This window comes from Hemicordylus capensis, chromosome 5, assembly GCF_027244095.1.
Source record: "Hemicordylus capensis ecotype Gifberg chromosome 5, rHemCap1.1.pri, whole genome shotgun sequence".
NCBI lineage: Eukaryota > Metazoa > Chordata > Lepidosauria > Squamata > Cordylidae > Hemicordylus > Hemicordylus capensis.
Genome location: NC_069661.1, coordinates 165394795 through 165421443, shown reverse-complemented (window position 1 = coordinate 165421443; position 26649 = coordinate 165394795). Strand labels below are relative to the sequence as shown.

The window sequence follows — 26649 nt, the reverse complement described above, 5'->3', positions numbered from 1 at the left end:
CTGAAGCTTACCTACACTTCTTCTCCAGCACAGCAGCAGTGGAGGAGAGGGCACAATTTTTGCTGCTCTCTCCTCCCTTCTAAAGGACTATTAATGTGGAGGAATATGTCCCTAATGGCTGCCTGCCTCTCAGGGTCATATTCTTGCAAGTGAATAGCTCTTTAGAAGGGAGATGAGAGTAGTAAAATTTGTGTCCCTCCTTCCTCTGCTGCTACTGCTGGGCTGCGGAAGAAGCAAGAAGCACTATGAGGCCCCAGCCTCTTTGTAACACTGCAGGGCTTTTCCCATTGTTGTCACACTGTGGAAAATATCAATGATAATTCGTCTACTTAAATGAACACCATAGGACAAAAAGTTGAAAAAAAATATGATAGACTTTAAGCATCTTGAAGAAAAGCATCTTTACAATTGCAGCTCACTAATTTCGTTTACTGTTATTTGACACACTATATTATATTGATAGGGACCCGGAGGAACTGTGGAATGAAATCATAGAGGTTGTTAAGGACGAATGTGAAAAGAGACTGTCAAAGACCAAGAAACAGAAGAAAGCGAAATGGATGTCAGAACAGACAGTGGAAATTGCCAAGAAGAGGAGAGAAGCCAAAGTCAAGAAAGATAAAGACCTCAGGAAGGAACTGAATAGGGAATTTCAGAAATCTGTTAGAAGAGACAAGGAGCCATACTACAATGACATCTGTAAAGACCTTGAGGATGGAAATAGACATAGAAAAACAAGGCAAGTTTTCCAAAATATCTCTGAACTCAGTGGGAGGTTCCAACCTTGAATTGATATGTTAAGGGATGCCAAAGGACAGATATTAACTGATCCAGAGAAGCTCAAACAAAGATGGAAGCAGTATCCAAGATACTCTGTAAAATATTCCCTACTTGCAAGAACCTCTAGTACGGGAAGATGAAATTAGATCAGCACTCTGGTCATTACCTAGTAGGAAAGCTACAGGAATTGATGGAATAGCTACAGAAATATAGCAGGCAACAGAGGAAGGATCAGTCAAGGTTCTAACCAAACTATGCCAGCAAATTTGGAGAACAACACAATGGCCAACAGATTCGAAGAGGTCAGTCTACATACCCATACCAAAGAAAGGAGACTCAACCTATTGCACAAACCATCACACATTATCCTTAATTTCACATGCTAGCAAAATAATGCTCAGGATCATCCAACGCAGATTAGAGCCCTATGTGGAAAGGGAAATGCCAGATGTTCAAGCTGGTTTCAGAAAAGGCTGAGGAACAAGAGACATTATTATTGATGTACTCTGGATAATTGAGAAAGCCAAAGAATACCCCAAAGAAGTCAATATGTGCTTTATTGACTACAGAAAAACCTTCAATTACATCGACCATGTCAAGTTGTGGAATATGCTTAGGAAAATGGGCATTCCAGAATATCTCATTGTTCTCATGAGAAACCTATACACAGGACAGGATGCCACAGTCCAGATGGAACATTGTGAAACAGACTGGTTCCAGATCGGCAAAGGAGTAAGACAAGGCTGTATACTATCTTCCTCTTTATTCAATTTATATGCTGAACATATACTGAGAGAAGCTGGATTGGAAGAAGATGAGTGTGTTTTTAAAGTTGGAGGAAGAAACATCAATAACCTGTGCTACACTGATGACACCACTCTGATAGCTGAGAATGTGGATGATCTGACAATTCTAGTAATGAAAGTCAAGGAGCACAAAGAAAAAATGGGACTATGATTAAATGTAAAGAAGACTAAACTAATGACAACAGGTACAGCAACCAGCCTCAGAATCGACAATGAAGATATTGAAGTGTTGGATAGCTTCTGCCATTGAGGATCAACCATCAACAGTAAAGAATCCAGCTGTCAAGACATATGCCACAGACTAGCACTTGGCAGGGTTGCAATGAGGGCCTTGGAAAGGATATTTAGATGCCGTGATGTGTCTACACCTACAAAGATTAGAATTGTTCGGACCATGTTTTTTTCCGTGACGTTCTATGGATGCGAAAGCTGGAATTTGAAGAAGCAAGATAGAAAAAGCATTGATGCTTTTGAATTTTGGTGCTGGAGAAGACTTTTGAGGATACCATGGACAGCCAGGAAAACAAACAAATGGCTCATAAGGCAAATCAATCCAGAATTTTCACTTGAGGCACAAATGCCCAGGCTCAAACTATCATACTTCAGACACATTATGCAAAGATCCAGCTCCCTTGAAAAGTCTATAATGCTGGGAAAAGTTAAAGGAAAGAGAAGAAGAGGATGACCAGCAGCAAGGTGGATGGACTCTATTACGACAGCAATGAATGCACCACTGAGAGACCTTAAAGGCCAAGTTGAAGACATATCAACCTGGATAGAATCTATTAGGGATGTGCGAATCGATTCAGATACAAATAGATTTGTACTTGAATCTAGCTGATTCGGGTGATTCGGAGACAAAACGAATCACCCCTGTGGTCCATTGGCTAGATTCGGGTACAAAGCGAATCGCGGCTGCGGAAACCTACATGATTTCCTATGGAAAACTTCAACAATTCACCAAAACCCAGCACTTTGCCCAATCCCTCTGCAATTTGGGTGGTAGCCTCTACCCATTAGGCGCTTAAACTGAGTAGTACCTCACTGCCTTGCGGGTGGGAGTGGGGTGTAGTTGGCACATGGCAGTTGACAATTGGCACTGTCTAAAAGACAGTCAAAATGAATAGAAGAAATGAAGGTGTGTAATGAATCCTCATAAGGATTCACTGAGTGAAAGTTATTATACACCAAAGAATCCGAACACTTGAAAAATAGTGACCACACATTTTGCTCCATAACTCCACTTCTATAAGTGCTAGAGCTTAGCTTTTTTTTAAAAAAAATGAAAGCTGGGAATCTGGGGAAATTAATAGGACAGATCCAAAACCTGAATCGATTCGATTTGGATCAGCCACGATTCGGATCCGAATCGAATTTGGGTTGATTCGGAAGTGTCAGATTCGGATTCAAATCGAATCAGGGTTGTTTCAATTCAGTTACAAATCGAAACTCAGAAAATCCGAATTGCACACCCCTATAATCTATCTATGTGGTTGCTAAGAGTCAACACCAACTTGACGTCACTTAATCAATCATCAATCAATATTATATTGTCATACTGCTCTTGACATTCTATTATTTTAAATAGAAAAATGGGGGGGGGTTTACATTCAGATTAATACTGCAACTAAAGTTGTTGTTGTTTGTGTACTGCTACCTGTTGGCTTGGCTAATGGTAGATAATGGGAGAGCTTATCGGAAGATTTGGTGCAGTATGCTGATGATATCCAAGTCTAATTCTCCATGTCAACATCATCAGGAAAAGGCATAACCCCCTAAATGCCTGACTTGAGGAAGTGATGCGCTAGATGAGGGATAACTGAGAATGAATCAGAATAGCTAACTTGGAAAAACATATTTAGGCTAGACATTAGGGGAATTCCTACATATAAGAGCTGATCAATGGTGGGACAGTCTGCCTTGAACAGTAGTGCACTCTGAAGGTTTTCAAACAGAGGGTGGATGGCCAGCTGTCATATATACTTTCAGATTCGGACTGGCCGACAGGGGAACAGTGCATATTCCCGGTGAGCCCCAGCCATGGGATTCCCCTGCACCCCGACTTCCACCCTTAATTACCCATTCTGCTCAAAACCTGGTGCCCTCCCCACATACATTCCACAGCCCTCTCAGTGCCCCCAGTCCAGCCCTGGATGCTTTAGCAGTTTCCTGCACTGAGCAGGGAGTTGGATCAGAAGACTTCCAAGGCCCAACCCAACTCTAAAACTCTATGATTCTGTGGGGGGTGGGGGCAAGGAGGAACTGCAGGGAAGTGAACTGTCTGGAAATGAGCTCATTAGGAATGGATCTCAGACCAGAGTTGGTCACATCTTGTAATGGGCCTGAGAATTCTGAATTGGGGTAGTTCATTTCTGAATGTCCCAAATTATAAAATTCACCTTCATCATTAGTGAAACCTATGATGAGGAGGAGATAACAATTGGGTAGGGAAGGACAATGAACTGCAGGAACTTCACTAGGGGAAAGCTGTACACTTTTGTGTGTTCTATGCATAGAACTGATCCCTCGTCAGGTCTCTACCTTCATAAGCTGTGCTGTATTTTGCTGAGGGAATGAGGAACCCTTGTTTCTCCCCAGGGCTTTCTCCATGAGGAAAGTGCTAGGAGGAACTACAGTTCCCAGATGCCCTCATACATTGTCCAGTGTCCCATTAGCATCCTGGCAGCTTTCTCTTTTCTTACTCTTGTACAGCATCGGGTGCCTCCAGTGAAAAGCTCCCCAACCTCTGCATTGTATTGGGAATTGTATGGGAAGGGCTGCAGGGCAAGTATTGTATGGGAATTGTATGGCATTGTATGGGAAGGGCTGCAGGGGAAGCTCCCATCCCTCCACTGCATCAGGAAGTTTCTACAAATCCATCAGAATTGAAGGTCTCATGCACAGGCCTACCAATTAACCATATGTTGGTGCTTTGTGGCACTATTTTTTTTAATCCTCCTTTGTTTTTACTGTGGTTGTATTTTGTTTCAGTTGTATTTTGTAGTGGCATTGCATCCTCTGTAAGTCACCTTTTGAGTAGGGGTGTGCATGGAACCGTCTGGCCTGGTTCGGTTCGAGGCCAGATCGGTCTAGAACAGAACTGGGCCAGTTTGGTTCAGCCCCCATCGAACCCTGCCCCCCAGTCTGGTCTGGTCCCGGACCGGTCCATGAACTTTTTTTTTTTTTTAATTAAAATGTAAAACAGGTACCTGTAGCCCCTTCGGGGGCACTTGCTGTAGCCACGGGGGTGGGGTGTCTGCACGGGTTCCCTCTCCCCCTGCCGGCCTTCCTCATCACCGCCGCAGCCGGGTAAGCAAAGCCTTATTGGCCCTTCCGGGACTCCTTACAAGCGAACAGCCGCCATTTTGGCCGAAAGGGCCAAAAAGGCTTTGCTTACCCAGCTGCGGCAGTGATGAGGAAGGCCAGCAGGGGGAGAGGGAACCCGTGCGGACCGCCCTCCCCCCCCCCGCCGCTACAGCAAACCCCCCCAAAGGGGCTACAGGTACTTACTTTACGTTAAAAAAAAGTTTTTTAAAAAAAGTTCGTGGACCTGCTGGACTGGACCTGGCAGTCCGGTTCTGGTCTAACGGAACCGTGGGTGGTGGTGGTTCAGTTCGATCATGAACCCACGAACCCCCGGACCGAACCGTCGGACCACAGACCGCCGGACCATTTCTGCACATCCCTACTTTTGAGGTCTTTGCATGTAAAAGGTGCAAAGACCTCAACATGTGACCTTTGTACATGAAAGGTGGGAAGAAATCATGTACTTAAATAAAAGAGTGATCTGCATGATAGTATACTTCCCACCATAGTGTACTGCGTTCCTAGAAGAGCAAGGCAAAGATCTCTGGCTTGAAAACCTTGGATAGCTGATGCCAGTTAAATATTGCTGGACTAGATGAACTAATGAACTAACTCAGTGTAAGACAGCTTCATATGGTTCCACAAAAAAAGAAATTGTTTTATATTATCTTCATTTGTAATACTATGTTATTTTTCAAGAGCTGTTTCCAAATTCATGACACTTCAAAAATTAGAAGAGGCACTGTTGCTAATGTGGACAATGGCTTAGTTATTTCTTCCATATGGACTAGCCAGGCAAATGGGAAGCCTCAGCAGCTTCAAAATGGTATTAGTGCAGCTGTTCCCTCTATAAACATACAGACACAGCTCAGTCACTTTGGGCGGCTTGCCATCCAGTTCATATGTAGCAGCAGTATCTCTAGCTCTCCAATTAGCATCTGAGGGGTCGTTCGTAGTAAACTGTGACTTGGAAAGAGTACCTTGCAATGCCCCTAGAGAGGATATAATGTGCCATGTCAAGGCACAGTGGAAAGAGGTTAATTAAAAGATCTTTGACATAATGTATCATTTCAGTTATCGCTGATGTGTTAATGGGAAGATCTGCAATTCAGTGTTGCAGGAAACCACATCTTTAGTGGAAACTCCATGGAAGCAAAAAAAAGTTGAAAGAGGGTTCCATTTGACCCACTGTGGTGAGTTCACAAAATCATGAAGGTGTCAATATGGATAATATTTGCATTGTGTCCTGCAAATCTGGGAACAAGGCTTATTGCATTAGAAAGAGTAGCTGATCAGTTCAGCTGGGTTTCTGAGTTGTTAGGCATATACATATAAAAAACAAAATTGCACAATATTCAGTGTGTTGGAACTCTGTCAGAGTGCCTCAGTGTCTGTGTGGCTTGATCATTCTTGGAAGGATTGTATGCCATCATGTAACACTGCCCCAAAGGGCATTCTGGGGGGGAAATGGTGCTGCCAGTTGAAGCCACATTCTGCTCTCCCCCCTCCCCCCAGTAGGGATGTGCGAGCTGGTTTGACTTCGAGCCAACTTGAGCTCAAACTGGCTCGTTTTGAGGTCTCAACCTTGAACCGAACCAGGCCCAGTTTGACTCGAGGTCGAGCTGAACCCCCCAGGCCAGTTCAGGACCAGTTCTGAGTGCCAGACACATTAGAATTAGTAAAAAAAATGTTGGACTCACCACCACTGCCGGGTTCAGCAGACCAGGGGGGTACTGCTGCGGCCACGGGGAGGGCTATGGCAGCTTCCCCTCCCCCTGCTGGCCTCTCGTGCCCTTCTGGGGAGGAATTCTTGAGATGTGGGTCAGCTGCTAGAAGCACAATTTCTGCCACTTATTTTCACCCCATCCATCCCACAATCACTCCCTAGCCCTGAACAATGTCAAAATGTATCTCCAATTTTACAGCCTGGAAATAGGGCTGCAAAGCTGTAGAAGGACATTTAACCATAGCCTTAGTGGTTAGTCCACTTAAAAAAAAAACCTAATTCTCTTATCAGTACTGTACCTATCTTATTAATCTCTGGTGTACTGATGGCCTGAAAAAGAAACAGCTGTTTTCAGTTTAGACCTGATACCTGGAGGAAAGCCTTTCCCGTCTAAAGTGATCTGGCATGTGGCTATTTACAACTTTGTATTAGTATTAGAATCCCTTGGTTTATTTATGCTTTAGGAATGAATGAATGACATCCTCACTAATGGTGCACATGCAAGGGGAAAAAAACCCTATGCATACACCACTAGTGGCCCCACTTCTGAGATTTGGATGCTCACATAGGGGACTTTTGCTGATCCACCCCACCCGACCCTGGAAGCCCTCCATGCAATGCAGAAGTAGGATACTGAGGAGTGCATGACCCAAGGAACCTACATCTGGGTTGCACAGAGTACTTCCAATGGGAGGGGAATCAGCAAAAATTCACCTCCTGCATGAGCATCCATGCTGTGGAAGTGGGGACATTACTAATATCAACTAATATATCCAAGACCTCTTATTTTAATACGTATGTCTTCCCTGTATGTATGTACGTATAATAACATTGCTTTAGTCAATGGGACAACATGTTTACGAACAATTCAGACATCTTTAAAAATCTGTTTTTTATATTCAGTTTAATATCAACAACTTGCTTTACAGGTATGTTTGAAATTCCAGATTTGCTGCTCTGTGCTGCAGAGAATCTTTGCTTGGAGGACAGTTTCTATCCAAGAAGATTTCTTGAGAGTGCTTCTTTTTTAGGAAATGTAAATGTCACCAAGTGTCAGAGTTAAGAGCTCCAGGGCTAACAGGAGGATTAAGATGTTGGTGTGAAATCAACACAGTTATAAATCACCTGCTCACAGTGGATTTCAATATGTAAAGGTCTTGAAAGGTCTTCTGAAACCAGAATGTTGGCATTCTTGTCTGAAAAGGCAAGCTGCACTCTGCAGGTGTTACTTTGTATTCACAATGGTATTTTCTTCCTAGGCTCCCTGATGAATATCTGTCCTTAACATCACAGGGCATAATCTTGAAACTGTGTGCCCAAGTATAAGGCCTTCAGGTACCACATGGGACCATGCACACTATTTCAGTTGTTTCTGAAACCTGAGGTTTGAAGGCCGCATTGTGTTGTCCGAATTCTGCTGCCACTGTAACCTGGGTTTTATTCAATGGCAGCTCCTGAAACCATAGAGAGAGCGGCTCAGACCAGCCAAGAAACACACCCAATCTCTGCCAGCTGCGCTTCTCTCCGGCTGCCTCTCCTCTCCACAGTTTTCGCACTCCTCCTCCTGCTGTTGCCTGGCAACAGGGACACCATGTACCAATCTTTGGCATATAAAGGGAGAGAACCACATTGGAGGAAACTCACTTTCCAATTCATGTTATGCCCTCACCCCTTGTCAATCCACACAAAAAAGGATGGGATGACAAGATGGGCACAGCAGGAGAGGTCTCCAGCAAGCTCTGCAGAAATGGTGGCACCAAAAACTGTGCAACTCTGTTGTTTCCCAAGAAAGGGCACACCTGCCAGAATAATGATACCAAACTGCTTTGCAAAATCACCACTGTGCTGACCTTATGCTAGACATTACGCTATGTCTAGTATAATTGGGATAACCCCAATTCTGGGCTAAGACAGCCCCCATAATTCTTAAGTGGTTCTGTTTGATTTTTTTTACCAGTTTGTAGGGGAAGTGGGGCCCAGCCCCTTCCCCTTGGGTACAAGCATGCAGTGTCTGGCATAACTCATGAGAAGAACCACCCATCTGAACCATTATTTAATCCCATCACAGGAGAGATTCTTCCTGTGCAATGCTGATGGATAATGCTCCAGAGCAGACCACTCTCTCATGAGAGTGAAAGGCCATGAGACACGCATGTGGGCTGGAGGGCTATTGCCACCCAGTCCAGTTGCTGGATCCAGGCAAGCCCCAGGAAAGGGTACCCAAGCAACACCCTTCCCTCTCCCAGTGACTACTGTGAAGAAGTAGTCCAAGTGATTCTGCTGGCAGTCTGGTCTCCCTGCTACAGATATCAGTGTTTTCCCTATGCTCAGCACAGCCACCTGCCTTGGCAGAGATTGCCGAAAGCATCAGGTGCCCTACCCTGGGAAGCCCTGAGGTGGCTGATCCTTTGCCTGCCCTCATATACATATTCCCTCCTAGGAAGTCATCTAGATCTCTTCCTGGAATAACATAAAACTAGTGCTCCTCTCCATCCTCCAGTACCAGTACTTGTGCTTGTGCAAGACTGTATGGCTGCAGTGCTCTTGTGAGGGCGGTGGTGCAGGTTCTGTTAGGGAAAGGGTTTAAATGCCCTTTCCCTGCTGAGGGCGGTCAATGCTGAAAAGGCATGATCGCTCCAGAAATCCCCCCTCGAAGATCATGGCCAATGGCTGCCGCTCTACTGATGTCCTGACACCTTGCCCACAGTCTGGTGATGAAAGTGGCAAGTTGCTTGCTGGGATGCAGCCTCAGCGGACCAGGAAGAGGGAGGCCTCCCTCTGCCCAGAAATCTGGGGCTGGGAAATCATGGTTGGATTATAATCTGCTGGATTATTCCGAGATCCAAATAATAACCACTGGTTCATCTACCAGAATTTTCATGCTATGTCCGAAGGCAGCCATACTGAGTCAGTAGAACCCCGTTAGGCTGTCTAAATCAGTATAATCTACACTGCCCAATAGCAATACCAAGGTTTCGTTCCCATCCTACCTGGAGATGGTGGTGATCAAACTTTGGGACTTGTGCATTTAAACCATGTGCTTTACCACTGGACTATGCCCCCTCTATGCTAGTGAAACAAATTTTCTTACATGTAGCATAGACCAGAGCACATTTCATTGCCTATCGTAGATTTGAACGAGTAACAGCAAAAGCTTTTTTAAAAATTATTATTATTATACTTATGTTCTGCTCTTCCTTTAAGAAATCTCAAAGTGGCTGAAGTGGACTTCCCAGTGGTCTCCCATCCAGGCACTATATGGGCACTATAGGCCCATCAGGCCTATTCTTGCTGAGCTTTCACAATGCTACAGCATTGCTGCTATAGATGATTTGATTGACTGGGAGGACTACACCTTCAACCAGTATACTTGCCTTTTGTCATGAAGTCTCTCCAGCCAGTAACAAACAGCTGAGCAGGAGGAACCAATGGAAGAGACAAAGGAATGGGGACCTGCTGCTTCTCTTCCCATTGTACCATTTCCCCAGCATTTTCCTTTCCAAGCAAAGCCTGGAAGAAAAATGCCAGTGTCAAAATCCACCTGGACCATGGCCCAGAAGAGATGCTGGAGGAGGAGGAGGAGGAGGAGGAGGAGATGATTATAGATGAGACCAATGACCCTGGCCAAAGCCCCTTAGATCCAACAGACGTGGGGCAGCTAGAGCTTGTCATCATTCCTGTATCACCCTCTTGGAACTCTGGGAACCTGTTGCTCCCCAGCATGGAACCCAGCAAGGAATCTCCTCTGGGTTCCTGTTGCTCCTGACCTATCCTTAGAACTGTTTCCATCACCCCTGAGTCTCCTAGAGAAGAGGAGACACTGCACTGGGGCTAGCTCCAGCTCTGAAGGCTGAGTGGTGGGTTTGCCTGTTTGTTCATGGCTTCTCTTCTCTTCTGATGGATCTACTCTGAGGCAGGAGAGGCCAGCTCAGGCACCTCTACTAGAGCAGGCCTGCCCTGGAAGCTCCTGCTGGCTGTATAACAGTTCCAGTTGAAACCAGCCTATTGCAACAACTCTTTTTGTGAGCTGATGCCTCCAGCTGCCTTGCTAGACTCAGGTATGGGCAGCCAGCCACAGCATTTTTGACCCTAGGGGTGTCATTTACTATTAATATTACAGAAGACCAGAGTTCTCTGCCTGATCCTATTATTCTCTCTTCCTCCCACGCTTGGTCTCCCTCTTTATTCCTCTTGTGCTGACTTCCTTGTAGCCAATGCTAATGGAGAGAACAATGGCAAAGCACATTGTGTCTGCACACTACTGATAGACATAACCTCATTGTGCCTTCTCCTTCTTTCACCCAATGGCAGAGAGTGGGCAGATGATCAGCAACAAGTTGTGTGAATGTTGTTGCAATGCAACTTCAGATTTCTAGGTTTCCCCTTTCTTAACTCTCATACTTTTAGTTTTGGCTCATGACATTTTACTGCTTGAAGAAGAGCACCAAATGCCACACTCTTCCTTCCCACCCCTTCTTCTCTCTCTCTCTCTCTCTCTCTCTCTCTCTCTCTCTCTCTCTCTCTTTAGTATCAAAACCACACTCCAATTCCATCCGTCTTTTCCAATCCCCCTTCCTCCCTCCCTCTCTCCCTATCAGGAAGGGAAGATGAAAAGCAATGTAGCCCCATTTCTCCTGCTTTTCTCTGCAAGACATCACTGTTGGGAGGGGTGCTGGGTAGGTTGCCATGATGCCCTGAGAACTAGTCCACAATCCGCTATAAGAAATGGCCTGATTCACCCTGCAGAGAGTCAGACCTGTTATATGCCTGGATGTGTCCCCAGGTGGACTGAGGTCTCATTTGGCTCAGGACTAAAACTAACACTGCCCCCAAACCCCATTTTCCTGTATGAATTATATATGTGCCATACTCACATCTTTTATTCTCTCTGTACTTCCATTGTGCTGTGATGACACTTTATAACTTTTTGTTTTCTGCAGCCAACTGACTCAGTCTTAAATCAAAGATCAAGACAGGGAAAATGGTTTATAAATTAGCAATATTTGACTGGAAACAGCAGGTGCAACGCAACTTACCAAACAATCCCATATGAATTGATATTGCTCCTTTAGTATACTGGCCTACAGTAGGCACCCTCTTTAAAAAGGTTGTTCCTTGGCTAAAGTAATGTTGTATTGATTAAAAGTCATTAAACCTGACACAATTTGATTAAATAGAAGAAGAAGAAAGAAGTCCAGCAGACACTGTATGCATAATTAATATTTTTTCCATCCTACACCAAAGAATCTGGCAGGAGGAAGTAGGAAAAATTAATTGTTCCCTCAGATGATTATGTGGTAAAATAGCAGGGTTTTTCACTCAGGAACCCTCTCGATGGAGTGGTTACTGAATCCAAATCCTTCAGACTTAAGCTGGGTTTATGTGGAAGCCACAGGAAGCCAAACTGATGAAAACAACATTCTCTGTGAAAATGTATAGTGGATTATCTTTGATAAATTGGTACCAAGTTTGCGTTAGAAAATATTAACAATTCATGATCATCAATAATTAGATCGGCTTCCTTCAGGTTGCTCATTGTAGTCTCTCATTTGTCCATTGCATCAGTGAAGACAGCATACACTGTGCTCTTCAGGTTGCTAATGGGTTTCCTCTAGGGAAACTTTATAACATTTTTCTAAATCTATACAACATCTATAGTCATTCCATATGCATAGGAGTTGTCAGTCTCCATTTGCAACAGTCTCAGGATTCCATTGTTAATTTAGCAAGAGAGCTCAGAGAGCTTGCTGAACTCCCATACTTTTTTAAAACTCAGAGTAGAATTCAACAAGGATTGAATTTAAAATCCTTAATCCTTGAATTCACAATCCTTGTAAGTTTCTGAGATCTGCAGCCACACAGTGGTCTATTCAGACATATTTACTCTACTGTGCAGGTAGAAATATACACTAAAAATCCATCTGGATGTTTCTGGTATAAACCCCAAATATCATTTGTTTTGGCTATCAGCTCAGTTCTGCTCTCCATAACAGGCAGACATACTTCTTCCAGACATCCAGGCTAACATTGCACTGGTGCAAGGATATTGCACTAGGTAATTCCACTAAGCAGAGAGCTTGCTCACTAGACTAGTGTTGCACTGGTGCTATAGGGTGTGCTTGTGTACCCTGGCATGTGCCTCCTGCTTGAGACCTTTTCCTCTTCACAGGAAATGATTCAAAGCTATCCTCTGTCCTTAATGTGCAAGCACAATACTTGCTCAGGCAGACCAAGAGTCCAAGAGACAGAATAGCTCAGGCAGGCATCACCAATCTGCGGCCCTTCAGATGTTGCTGAACTACAACTTCCAGCATACCCAGCTACAAAAAATTGTGTCTAGGGATGCTGGGAGTTGTAGTTCAGCAACATCTGGAGGGCTGCAGTTTGGGGATGCCTGGCTTAGAGCATCTGCTCAGCTATGTGACTTTCTTGCATGGGTACATCTTTATAGGTCCACTAGGACAGCAACAGTCTGGATATCAGCCACTGACCTTTTTCTTTTCTTTCCTTTTTCTTTTCTTGGAGACTTCAAAAACCATTCTCTTCTGCGTGTGACGAGTTTTTAGAATTCTGCCTGTAGACTGTAGACCTCACATTCATCCCCTGCCAGTCTTGAACCGTGGGTATGCAGAAACATCCTTAGTGCAAAGCCACAAATATAGAACTGGACACATATTATGCATGAGGGATACAATTTTCACAGGATGATCTCCTTTGCTATCTTGTAGCTCAGATATTAACTTGATTAGATCTTTACCCCAACTTCCTTTAAAGAGCAACATGCATCAGGTAACCCACCCCACTTTTCATCTTCACAACAGCCCTAAGAGGTTAGGCTGAGAAATACTGACTGACCAAAGGTCACCCAGAAATCCCGGGCCGTGTAGGGATTTGAGCACAAAGTCTCTCTCTTTGGCATAGCTAGAGCAGCATGGGCCTGAGTTCAGCTCCCCACTCCAGTGGCCCCCTCTCTGGGGCACATACCCTCCCCTCCACTGGGACCTGCACCTTTGGAATGTTCCTTCCTTCCTTCCTTCCTTCCTTCCTTCCTTCCTTCCTTCCTTCCTTCCTTCCTTCCTTCGCAGTGGCAACCACTCTGCCACCACCACTCCTGCAGGCTGCCACCAGCCATCCACCACTTGCCACCATTATCCATTATAAGGAGGCGTCACTCTATTGCTCTGTCCAGAGAGGAGTGGAGTGGGACCTTCCTGCTTCCCAGCAGCCCTTGCGCCAGATGGGAATGGAGCGTGCGCATGCAGGAAGGTCCTGTTTTAGGGAGGTCCTGTTCTACGAAGCAGGAAGGAAGCATTCAGGGACCTCTAGGAAGCAGGGAGGTTCAGGGGCCTCTAGGAAGCAGGGAGGTTCCCATCCAGGAAGCAGAAAAGGCCTTTAGGAAGCACAGAGGTTCGGGGCCTCTAGGAAGCAGGGAAAGCCTTTCTCCATAAAGGAGCGAAGTGGGACCTGTCTGCTTCTCAGCACCAGATATTGGTGACAGTGGCAGTTGCAGGTAACTGTGGGCAGCAATGAGGGCAGTAGCGACCGGTGGCAAGAAGCTGTGGTGAGTGGCAAGAAGCCACGGCAAAAATGTGGGGAGGTTGGGGGGTAAGGGTGCAGAGCCTGGTGTGGGGCCATGGATGGATTTACTCTATGTACCTCAGATAGAAAATCCTTTTCGGCACATTAGTGGTATGCACTGGATTGGGATAAAAATGCTTGATGTTTAACTATTCATTGTAACATGAACATAGACAGATCTCTCAACTGTTATGTCTCAACAACATAGCAGTTGAGAGAACAGTTATAGGACCACTGAACATAGAGAGAGACTAGTTGCACTCAGAGCTTGGTCGGGGTCTCTTCCCTCATTCTGAGATGGTTGGTTAGATATGCCTGCATGATACCTGTTAACTCCATGTGTGAGTAGGTCCATAGAGGCCACTGCCTGCATTAAAGTACTGGTCTCTTTATTTGTCTAAGAAGTCTGGCATAACATCTACCAGTTTGGCTTTTGCGGGGGATAAGAATCTTGAGCTCCCACTGAGACAAGCTAGGAAAAAGCATGAAGGCCTAAGGTGTTCAACAGGCTGCTGCCAGTACAATGAAAAAGAAAAGATTTTGTGTGCTTTGTAATTTGTTGTTAAATTTAAAAGTTTTGCATGTTTAGTCATTTAGCTACAAGGCAGAAACATATTTCTGGGGAGATTAAGAAATTAATTTCAGGTTGGCAATTGAACTGAGCTGACAGGTAATGTGAAATGTTAAAGGCAAACATTTTATATGTTTTAAATGACATGGTTGATCTCAGCTGCTTACATTTTACATTTTAGAACATTATTATTTCCCTGTGAAGTTAGGGGTGGCATACATCTGCTCATGCACACATGCGCATGGCACACATCTGGACTTAGAGGAAGGGGCAAACCAGTTGTCAAGGGCACCTATCTGACAGGGCCACTGAGCTGAGCTTGCACAACTCACACATCTTGGCAACACTGACCATGGAGGTGGGAGACTTCCAAAGGCACTCTCACTCAGGGCACCATTGATCCTAGGTCTGGCCCTGCATAGACAACCCAGAAATGTAAAGAAAACTAGCAAGTCATGGTTAGTTAAATATGCTGTATATTTTAGGCCCGTTAACACTCATACGAGTGTACAGTATACACAGGTACAGCACTGTACACAGGAGCAATCATTCACATGTTATGTATGCATGCTATCTGTACCATGCATTTGAAAGGCTTATATGCAGGTTCACTTTTTAAATGAACAGAGGTATAGTCATTCACACAAACACATGTACGACTGTCAGACATCTGTACACCCATACAGCATAATCTCCGAATCTTTTGTCTGTCTCACTTATGGTTCAGTACTGAAGCATGTTCTGTTCTTAGCCATAGAATGGGCTCAGAGTAGGGATGTGCATTTTGTGCACAGCCGGGAGTGGGGCGGAGAGCAGTCACTTTAATTGGAGGAAGGCAGTTCTTACCTGCCCCTCTGTTACTCTTTCGCTGCCCCAGTTGCAAAGGAGGAACAGTCATTCCTCCTTTCTTCACAGGAAGTTTCCCTGTTCCCAGCAGTTTGTGGGAGGCATTTGGGAAGGAAATGGCATCTGAGCATATGTGGATGCCATCAGGCTTGGACTGGCCCATAGGTCAACAGGGCATATTCCCGGTGCGCCCTACCCACGCGGTGCCCCTGCGCCCCAACTCTCACCCTTAATTACCTATTCTGCTCAAAACCTGGCGCTCTCCCCATATACATTCTGGTGCCCTCCCCACATACATTCCGGCGCCCTCTCAGTGCCCCCAGTCCGGCCCTGTATGCCATCTTGAGTGGTCAGCACGGTGTTGCTGACCATTCAAGATGGTGTCCACACAAGCTCAGATGCCATTTCCTTCCTGATGCTGCCCACAGGCTGCTGGGAACAGGGAATTTCCTGTTGCCGAGCAAGATGCAGCTGTGCTGCATGGCTTTTCACAACAGACAGCCTGGTTACTTAATAGGAAAAGCGCTGCGCTGGGGCAGCAGAGGAGCAACAAGTAAGACCTGCCTTCCTCCTGTTAAAATGACCCACTCGCCCCCCTCCAAAACGATTCAGCTGGGGCAGCTTGAAGCATTTTTGCAGCTCGAAATAGAGGTGCTAAAATGCTTCAAGCACATCCCTAGCTCAGAGCACCCCCAGTTGCTGAAGGGAGAGCAGTGTTTTCAGTTGTGGCATGTCAACGATGGACTGGAATGTGCTACCATTGACCTTTGTCTCAACACCCTTCTTGATGGTTTTTAGATGATGGGCACAATCCAGACTAAGTTAGTTATTACTAAGTCCCAATGAAATGAATGAGACTTACCCAAGTTAGTCAAGACTAACTTTCCCCATTAATTTCTATGGTGCTTAAATCATGATTAACTAGTCTAGATACAGCCCTTTGTTATTTCTATCCATTTCTTTCCTCTGCAGGCTTAGAACCCCTTGAATATGTTTTCTGTTATTCATGTTGTGCGTTTTAATGCTATTGATGTTTCTTAATGTGTTTTCTGCTGGTGCTGCCCTTCTACTGGTTTTGGTTTTAATAGGCCACATTCACATGTAATGAGGAACTGGAGTTTCAGGGGCCAGAAGTTGCCCTACTGTTACATCCGAATGCATGCAACTCCAGTCCCATCTGTAAAGCAACCCTAGGTTGTGCTCTGCAAACTCCAATTTGAACCCTTGGCTTGTAGTGAGTTTTGCTGCTCATAACCAGGGTTGGAGTTTGGGAGCATGACATGCAAATACAGCACTGGAGGCTGCATTTGCTGCAACCAGAGCTGGGGGAGGAAGCTTCTCCCTCTCTCCAGTGGTGATTGGCTGTGCAAGCTGTTACGTGCAAATGCGACCAATAGTGTTGTATGTATTGCTCCTGGCTTACATGCTGTGCAGCCTGATGCAAGGAGCGATTTCACTAACAGTGCATGAAGTTTGCCTCACAGCTGCAGTGTGTAAGGAGGGGAAGGAGAAGTGATTCTTGCTTCTCTCCCTTCCTCCACAAAACCCCTTTTCATGCCCAGAAATGAGGGCTGTGCATAGCCTTCACAGACATATTCCTGGATATGAAAAGGGTTTTTACAGGGAGGGGAAATAAGCAAGAAATTGCTTCCCCCTTTATCTGTCCAGTACTGCATGGCAAGGCTTGTGTGCTGTTAGTTACGCAACTCCTTGTGAGGATGGAGCTCTTGCCTCACCCTCATAAGGATGTCAGCCACTGTATTTGATCTGTAGAAGTTCATATCATAACCAGCCAGTTCTCTCAAAGTCCCACATGTCTATCCAGGTACCTGGCAGGTGTTTTAATTCCCAGATTCTTCAGCCTACCATATCCTGATGGTCCATATCTACTGCCATGCAAAACACAACCTTATCCAAATGGTGGATATACATTTACTGATGGGAAGTGGCTGGGAGCAGACACAGGCAGATGTTGTCCTATGACCATCATAGGCTGAAGCAGTAATGAGAACAGGTCCTAAGATATCCTAGAGCTTCTTGGAGGGTTCTTTTAAAAAAACCACAAGATGAAACTGGATTCCACCCTCACCTTTTAGGACTAAAACCATATGATGTACGTAGGCTGCATAGCATAGTGGATCATGGCAGCCAAACACTTCACCACACAGAGGCTTCTGCGAGACCATGCAGCATGGTCACCACTAGGCTATGGCTGCTTGTGTGCAGAGAAGGAGGTTGGCAGGCAGTCCCTGTTTCCAATCAGATGAGAATATACCACAAGAATACTTGCATCTCAGGCAAACTTATAGGGCTACACACTCTTGATATAAATTCTATGTACTTGATATGTGCATCAAAAACTTAAATCTCCTTTTGGTCAGGAAAGAATGCTTGACTGCATAATCCAAAATATCCTCCCCCCCCCTCAAAAAACATGTCCTGCTGAATTCAACTGCACTTCCTCCCAAGTAAAAATCCAACAGGTTGCAGCCTCTGACAATTATATAGCTAGTTAATTATAATACCAACAGAGACTAACCACAACAAATGCTCTTAAAATACTTTCATTTTTCGTAGTTTGACTTTGAATATATATACAAAAGTGGGTCATTTGACCCTGCAGAATTTTGCGTCCATCCCACCAACCAAACTCTTATTTTCCTATCCCACCCCCAGGCAGGGGCGTATCTAGGGTAGGGCAGGCAGGGCACATGCCCCGGGTGCCACTTGAAGGGTGGCACCATTTTTCTAAAATTAATTTTTTTTTTAATGGCTACTGAAAACAAAATGGCCACTGTGCATGCTCAAATGGCCTCTGTGAGGCCCTCGGCCATGCCAGGCCTCGCAGAGGCCATTTGAGCATGTGCGGTGGCCGCCATTTTTTTTATATATATATATATATATATATATATATATATATATATATATATATATATATATATGGCCACCACACATGCTGAAATGGTCCCTGCTAGGCCCTAGAGGCCAGAGGGGGGAGGGGAAACCTTTGCAAACCTCCCCCCCATGGCCTTTAGGAATCCCCCCGAAGGGGCTACAGGTAATTTTTAAAAAAAAAAATAATATAATATAAGTCACTGTACACATATTCAGTTTGGCACTATGTACAGAGAATCAGATGGGTGTCAGATGTTTGGACAGGGGGCGCAATTTCAGTGCTTGCCCTGGGCACTATTTTCCCTAGATACACCTCTGCCCCCAGGAAATTGGAAATGATGCCACCATGCATGAATCTACAGCACCTAAATTTCAGGCTTTAAATACAATTTTGATTGCTCAAAGCTGCATGTTTTTGTAGAATCTATATGATTCTTATTCTTATTCTTATTCTTATTCTTATTCTTATTCATTGGCTGACATGTCCTATAGTTTAACACAGGCAGTGTAGACCCACCTGCCTCACTGCAGGGCTCTAACATACATGACACTCCTGTACAAGAAGGCTGCTTAAGTACAACTTCATCTTGTATTATGCAGTTTACACGGCAAAAAGAATGAGAAAAAGAATGAGAAAATGCTTCCCTGAAGCAAATGGACTCACAGACCTGAAAAATGAAACACTAGGAAGAAACCAGCAACAGCCCTGGAGACATGCTGTTCTGGGTTGAACAGGGACAGAACTTGTGATCCCACTGCTTAATATGAGAGAGTCACTATTTTAAAAGCTGCCTCTTTGTCCATGGAGCAGGGGGATTCTTCAGATTTATTTGCTGATCTTTACCTCCCTTGTACACCCAGACCTGACATTATTGTCAACCCTAGAGGAGACCAGTGAACTCTCCAGTTGGCATTTCTCCCAGTCTAGTCTTTTGAGTTTGTTCTGGAGTCTCTAGACAGCCTTGAGGCATCTGGTGCAATAAACATGAGTTACAGTATATCAGATCCAAAGCAGACTTAATTTATCTGATTTACCACTGAGGGCTTCCTTTATAACACAAGCCTTTGCTACTGGCAAAGGTGATATCGCTTTCTGATGCAAAATGAAAGAGCCGCCTATTTCTAATGACTATTTAAAAATCTCAAGGTTTGCAATGAAACCAGTAATTTTGTATTAAAATACACTAAAATGAAGTCCAGGGATGTTTTATATTTCAGAGTCCTCTGCTGCTGTGGTATTGACACTTTTATTGTGATTCAGGACTATTATTTACACATCCTCCTGCCTTTTTAACGGAAGAGCTTAGCCAAGACCAGAGAAGCTGGAGCTTGGTTTGTTCTTTTTCTTTCCCTGCATGCATTCTATAAAAGATAATGCACTCTCAATTACCCTAGGCTTGTATTTCATTATTTAAATGAACCAAATCATTGCTCTAACATGAGGTGATAATGTTATGCCACATGTTCCTCCTGTCATCAGTGTCCATCAGCAGGCTTGGTGCCCATTTGCAAAGCATCATAAAAAGTCCTGGTGGGCCCCTGGGAGCTCTTTTTGTAGCTTCTGAAGTATAGTTTTCATTTAAGCTCCTCCATGTGGGCTTTAATGTCCTCTGAGCAACAGCCCTGTCATGTAAATGGACAAAAATAATCACTGCAGATGACTCAAGGTGCCGGAGGAACTGATGTTGCATGGCTCTTGTTGCCTTGAAATGTACATCTATGGAACGAAGGAGAGAAAAAATAGAAAAGATATAAAATATGGCTATGGAAAGAGATAGGTTAAGATACTGGTTATAAAACCCAAACAACTGAAGAATCTTTTTGGCCACGTTTTCTTTCTTTTTATGTTGTGACGTTATCCTTCTGTTGCTTTTTGCATTACAGTTGTTCACGTAATCACACAATTTAATCTTCATGCCCCCAAATGAAACATCTAATGAACTTTAGGTTATCTTGATTTTTTTTTTAAAAAATGCTCAGACTTCACTTGCTGACATGCAGCCCAATTCTAAACATTTACATTGAAGTAAAATCTTCTGACCCACATGTTCTGCAGCACAACTCAGGTGGTTCTGAGCCACCCACACTGCTGTGGGCTCCTAAGGGAGTGTCAGTGGTCTTGCACAATAGTGCAAATATTTAAAGTAGCACATTCACACTTTGGGAGTGCTTGCCATGAACCCAGACAGAGAGGACCCAGGTTTAAAGGGTCATGACCCCTGAGCTGGACACCAGGGGCTCTTGAGGTGAAGTGGTTGTGACCCCTGAGCCTGACTCTGACCAAGAGGACTCACAGGACAAGGCAAGCTTCGAGGAGCCATCACCCCCACCCATGGAAATGCCAGCACCTGCTGACCCCGTCAACACACCCTTGCCTGTGTTCTCTGAATCAGAGGATGAACCCAAAGCACCCCGATCTCACCAGCAACCACTCAGCTACACGGTAGTCAATGCTTAAGAAATAGGTTGCAGCCCCTTTAAGACATTCCAGGCTTGGATGGGGTTGCAGTGCTGGCTCTGTATTTAAGGCCTCTGTTTGCCTCCACTATTTGCTGAAGCAACTTTGTTGTGGATGCCTGTGGCTTGGTTTCTGGCCCTTTGCTTGTTTGGGGGCTTTGACCTAGGGATGTGCACGGAAATGCAGCAGGGTGGTTTGAAGGTGGTGGGGGTCTCCCTTTAAGTGTGGGTGGGTGGGTGGGTGCACTTATCCCTCCTTTCACTATCCCCCCATCGGTGTCAGTTTTTTTAACAGCCCATCAGGGTGGCAGTGTAACTCCCTGCTGCCCTGTCGCCCTCGTCTTCCGGATATGACCAGAAGTTGCTGATACGCCTGCGTGTGCAGGGTAGTTAAACCACCCTGAGCCATTTTGGAAGGGTGGTATAAAAACTGAATGAATGAATAAATAAATAATAAATAAATAAGTTGGCCCAGAAGCTGTTCTTTCCCTGTTCCCTTCGTTGCAACTTGATATTTGTGATACTCCTGCTAACTTGGCAAAAAGGCACCTTTTAATGTGGTGATTCTCTTTATTTAGCAGGGGGAGAGTAACTGGCCCTATCCACTCCCAGCACAGTACCTATATTTCTTTTAGATTGTGAGTCCTTTGGGAACCGGGTTCTATCTTATTTGTTTATTTCTCTGTGTAAATCACCTGAGCCATATTTGGAAGGGTGGTATAGAGATCAAATAAAATAATAAAATAATAATAATAATAATAATAATTTGATGATGCACAGTGTCTTCACAGACTGGCAGCAGCTTCTCCAAGGTTGCAGGCAGGAATTTCTCTGAGTCCTATCTTGAAGAAGCCAGGGAGGAAAAATTAAACCTTCTGCTCTTCCCAAAGCAGCTCCATCCCCTGAGGGGAATATCTTACAGTGCTCACATGTGGTCTCCCATTCATATGCAACCAGGGTGGACCCTGCTTAGCTAAGGGGACAAGTCATGCTTGCTACCACAAGACCAGCTCTCCTCAAGAGGTCCTCCATCCAGCTCTACTTCTAAAATGAATGCATGACATGTATCATCATTTATACAAAAACCTGTATGTGTGTACAGACACCTGGATGTACATAAAATATAATTCCCGAATAGGGTTTTAGTTTCCAAGATGTGAGGAAATGATCACTAAATTACAGTTTAGAAAAGATCACATAAGGTTTTTATTTGTGCTATTGTGTTCAGTTTTGGATGTTACATTTCAAAAAGGAAGATGGGCTGCCACTGAGGATAATAAATATAAGTGTCTGCAAAACAAATCATAGGCAGGCAAAGGAAGCCTGAAGAAATGAACAAGGCTGAATATGTTGACAGTTTTTCAATATATAGAAGGATATCAGAAAGACAAGGAAGAAGAATTGTTCACATATCAACTAAGGACCAGGCCAGAACAATACTCTTTAGTTTTAAGATAGTAGGTTTAAGGAGAACATTCAGATAATCTATTATTCCTTACCAAGACAGCAAACTAAACAGAGAAGCTGTGAAACAGCTATTCATGGAGGGTTTCACACAACAAGTGAACAGTCAGTCAAAGTTACTCAGGTATATAAAGTATCCTGTTTAAGAAAGATGGTCAAAGTAGAAAACATCTTGAGATCTCTTCTCTGATGCTACAGAATCAACTCCTAGTGGAGCATATTAGGGGTGTGCAATTCGGGATTTCGGGTGATTCAGCTCGGACCCGAACCGAATCACCCCTGTTCTGTTTTGTGCCCGAATCTGGGTCACCCGAATCACCCTTGATTCGGTTCGGATTCGGATTTAATCTGAATCTGAATCTGAATCGATTCGGGGGGGTAAAAAGGGGCCCAGGGGCAAAATTTTGGGGTGGGGTGGTATTGTCCAATGGGTAGAGTCTACCATCCCAATTTCAGGGGGATTGGGAAAAATCCTGATTTTTGGTGAATTTTTAAAGTTTTAGTGACTTTGGGGCAGTTAGGGGGCATAGCATGGGATCTGGGCAAAAGGAGTGGGGTGGGGTGGTAGTGCCTAATGGGTGCAGGCTACCACCCAAATTTCAGGGGGATTGGGCAAAGGGCTGATTTTTGGTAAATTTCTGAAAATTTCATGTCTTTGGGGCAGATTGGGGCATATTGGGGCAGAAAATGGGGGCTGGGGCAGAATAGTGGGGTGGGATGGTAGTGCCTAATGGGTGGAGGCTACCACCCCAATTTCAGGGGGTTTGGACAAAGGGGTGATTTTTTGAGAATTTTTGAAGTTTTAGTGACTTTGGGGCAGTTTGGGGGCAGAAAGTGGATCTGCCCCAAAATAGTGGGGTGGGGTGGTAGTGCCTAATGGGTGGAGGCTACCACCCCAATTTCAGGGGGATTGGGCAGAGGGCTGATTTTTTGAGAATTTTTGAAGTTTGGGTGTCTTTGGGGCAGATTGGGGGCAGAAAGTGGATCTGCCCCAAAGGAGTGGGGTGGGCTGGTAGATAGTGCCTAATGGGTGGAGGTTACCACCCATCCCCAATTTAAGAGTGATTGGGCAGAGGGGTGAATTATGGTGAATTTATTTGTATGAGGTTTGTCTTCATAAGGTGAAGTGTGCTAAAGTGATTACTTCCTCATATTATTCATAGTAAAGGAAAGTGTGAAAAAGTGGAAGTGGGGTCATGAGAGTTGTTTAATTGAAAAATATCTCATTTGCTATGATAGAATGAGAATTCACACCTCAGAAGTTTTTTCTGAGGTGTGAATTCTCATTCTATCATAGCAAATGAGCTATTTTTCAATTAAACAACTCTCATGACCCCACTTTCACTTTTTCACACTTTCCTTTACTATGAATAATATGAGGAAGTAATCAATTTAGCACACTTCACCTTATGAAGACAAACCTCATACAAATAAATTCATCAAAATTCACCCCTCTGCCCAATCACTCTTAAATTGGGGATGGGTGGTAGCCTCCACCCATTAGGCACTATCTACCAGCCCACCCCACTCCTTTGGGGCAGATCCACTTTCTGCCCCCAATCTGCCCCAAAGACACCCAAACTTCAAAAATTCTCAAAAAATCAGCCCTCTGCCCAATCCCCCTGAAATTGGGGTGGTAGCCTGCACCCATTAGGCACTACCACCCCACCCCACTCCTTTTGCCCAGATCCCATGCTATGCCCCCGAACTGCCCCAAAGTCACTAAAACTTTAAAAATTCACCAAAAATCAACCGTGAACCGAATCACCCGAATTTTTCATGCCCGAAATTCGGGTGATTTGGCTCGTGCCCGAAAAATATCGGGGGACATCGGGGGTGATTCGGTTCAGCCCCGAATCACCCGAAATTGTTCGTTTTGGGCACAGATCGTTCTGTGCCCGAAATTTTTTGCACATCCCTAGAGCATATAAATATTTTGGAAAACTACCACAGTACAAATAATGGTGATTTTAAAATAGCCTTGTATCGCTCTTGGTGATGAACATGTCTTGTTGCTTCAGAAATACCTTTGAAATTCTCCCTTTGAATAGAAGTTAATGACCATTCCTAGTTTTATTTTTGCAATGAGAAATCTCATCAGAATACTTGCAGGGCAATAATGGTCTATTCATTCTTGAAGGAAAATAGTTTCCATTGTATACCATGTTGACCTTAGCTGGATTCAGACATAATGAAAAAACCCTGCTGTAGCCATGTATAGCAGAGCAAAAGCAGAGGGATCAATCCACTCTCACAATTACAGATCTGCCCACCATCACAGAGAGGGCTTTTGCTGCTTCGGACAAGCCCCATCATAACAGTGAGTGGCGGGGTACAAAGATGATTAATGCTATGGGGGTGGAACTTTCCCCCCCTTCACCCTGCTGTACACAGCTACAGTGGGGCTTTTTCATAACATCTGACAAAGGCTTTTGATTATTTGAATACTATCTTCACAGCATGTGGTGGGTTAAAATGCAACATGACTGTGGCTGGTTTCATGTTACATCTGAACATATTACTGAGATTTGTGTGGGACAACAAACCAGGATCTAGGACCATGGCTTGAAGTTGGTTTGCACACCACAGTTTTTTTCACAGATCATTGACATACCACAATGAGAAATTGATCAAGCCCAACTCGGTCCAGTTCCACCATCAAGCCAGCTTGAGGTGCTCTATGGCTATACTTGTAAAGCATTGCAGTGTGGGGTGAGGGAAAAGTTCAATCTTTTTATAGAGTCGAGCTAGCTTACAAGGCGGGGGCTTAGCTCAACTCGACCTACCACCAGACCCCCACACACACAGACACCCTCAGAGGGTGAGCCACCTGCTGGCCAGCTTGAGTGCTAACTGGCTCGATTTTCCTGGTTATATATCTGGAAGGTTAAACCATGGAGTAGGTTTTTAACTATGGTTAGCACAAAGCAAGGTTTCACGTTACATCTGAACTCAGCCATTGCTGTACACCATTTTCTTTGTGTCTTTGATCTATAGATATCCACAGAGTATAGTGAAGCTAGGAAACAATCTTCCACTAAGAATGAACTATAGAAGAAACAAGAAAAAAGGGTAAGTTCTTTGTTGCCAGTAGAATTGTTTATTCATGGCATACCTACATTTAGACATTCTCACACCAACATTTTTGCTGGTTTTCCTGCAGTTTATCCCACAGTGATAACAGAATGGCTTGAGACTTCTTCTGGTGTGGCTTTCTGTGAAGATAGGATATGCAAGCATGCAACCAATACTTGGCATCCTACAAAGTGTGTTGCCTGCTCAGATGCAACAGGAGTCCACGTGGGTGGAAGTCTTTTGACGTTCTATCATAGTGTAGCAGAAAGTACAACAGTACTGGGAACAATATGTGAAAAAGAAGGGCTTTTAAGTTTAATATCCACTCAAGAATTGTCCCTTTCTTGAAATGAAGTAGAGGAATCCATTGAAGAAGGAAATTCAGACAGGGGGTCATTGGATAGATGCTATTGAGAAAAAATAGTATTAAAAAGATATTTCAGATGTCCACATGGTGAAGGCCACCTCTGTGCCCACTGATTTCAGATGGGGGAGAAGTCATCTTATGGTAGTGAGCATGAATTGTCCCCTAAGCAGGGTTTCCATTGGTTTCCATTTGAATGGTTGACCACATGTAAGCACTGTGCGCTGTAAGATCCCCTTAAGGGATGGGGTCATAGCTCAGTGGTAGAGCACCTGCTTACATCCAGAAGGTCCCAGGTTCAATCCCTGGCATCTCCAGGTAAGGCTGGGAGAGACTACTACCTGGGAGAGCTGATGCCAGTCAGTGTAGACAATACTGAGCCTGATGGGGCAATGATTTGACTTAGTATAAGGCAGTTTTCTGTGTCCCTATGATTATCACAGCTGCCTCTTATTAGTAGTGGATGCCAAGATATGAAATCATTTTAGACATATGTCAATATTTTCAGAGACCGACATCCTGACTAACAAAGTGTGGCTCACCCTAAGAGCAGTAACTAGGGGAAGAATGATCCTTTTGGCTTTTAGTATATAGATATATGCTTTATATCCAAACACTTTTATATGACTCAAAGTGGGCTTATTGCCATGCCATAATACATGTGTTGTTCCTGTGGCCTATGTTGGCAATCTGTTTTGCAGGTAAGTAGCAGTCATCACTGGTTCTCCCCAGAATTTAGTAGCCAACCATCACAAGCATGCATCTGGTCATTTCCATAAGA

The 26649-nt window shown here is 44.4% G+C and overlaps 1 protein-coding gene across 4 annotated transcripts in view; it reads left to right on the top strand.

Moving 5' to 3' along the window:
- The window catches only part of LOC128327057 (uncharacterized), a 143339-nt gene that overhangs the window by 55034 nt on the left and 61656 nt on the right, over positions 1-26649 (top strand). For 3 of the 4 annotated variants that reach the window (XR_008308431.1, XR_008308433.1, XR_008308432.1), the window contains one exon: positions 25427-25501. The gene's annotated coding sequence lies outside the window, so the exon portion shown is untranslated. Of the gene's footprint in view, positions 1-5966; positions 6086-7547; positions 7683-25426; positions 25502-26649 lie in introns of those variants that run through there. The other variant, XR_008308435.1, reaches the window with a different exon arrangement.